A 522-nucleotide genomic window follows, 5' to 3' on the forward strand; every position below is an offset into this window, starting at 1 on the left:
TGGGGCGGGGGGACCCTGGAAGGTCCCTTCACCCCAACCCAGCCTGTGACTTGGTGACTCATCAGCTCAGCCAACTCACGGTGAGTCTCGGGCATCAGAGCATGGCTTCAGCGCCTGTTAGATGCTGTGGAGGAGACAAGCAGGGTCCCCTGAGCATCACACAGGCCACAGCCACCAAAGTCCAGAGCTCAGTACCCGTCTGGGAAAGGAACAGGCAAATGGGGAAGGCAAGTCCCACCACAGGGCTGGAGGTGACACTCCAGCTGGCTTCCGACTGGTGAGGCTGGACCAGTGCTTGTCCTGGCAGCCACAGAGACTACAGAAAGCAGGAGGCAACTGGTGACCTCAAGCAGGCCTTGCACTGCGACTGGCAGGCACGGGAACTAATGTGCCAGACCTGGACCAGCAGTTCCTCCATCTGAGGGTCCCACCTGAGAGGCCCAGGAGGCACGTGGCGAGAAGGGCAGGGGAAGCTCTACAGTGGCTCCCACAAACAAGCCAAAACCCTCCACACCCCCCCCA

General features: G+C 60.9%; 1 protein-coding gene across 1 annotated transcript in view; it reads right to left on the reverse strand.

The window, feature by feature from the left end:
* The window catches only part of RNH1 (ribonuclease/angiogenin inhibitor 1), a gene marked incomplete at its 3' end in the record, with an annotated part of 9925 nt that overhangs the window by 1737 nt on the left and 7666 nt on the right, over positions 1 to 522 (reverse strand). The gene's annotated exons all lie outside the window — the stretch shown is intronic.

The sequence above is a fragment of the Buceros rhinoceros genome, unplaced genomic scaffold, assembly GCF_000710305.1.
Source record: "Buceros rhinoceros silvestris isolate BGI_N320 unplaced genomic scaffold, ASM71030v1 scaffold28479, whole genome shotgun sequence".
Lineage (NCBI taxonomy): Eukaryota > Metazoa > Chordata > Aves > Bucerotiformes > Bucerotidae > Buceros > Buceros rhinoceros.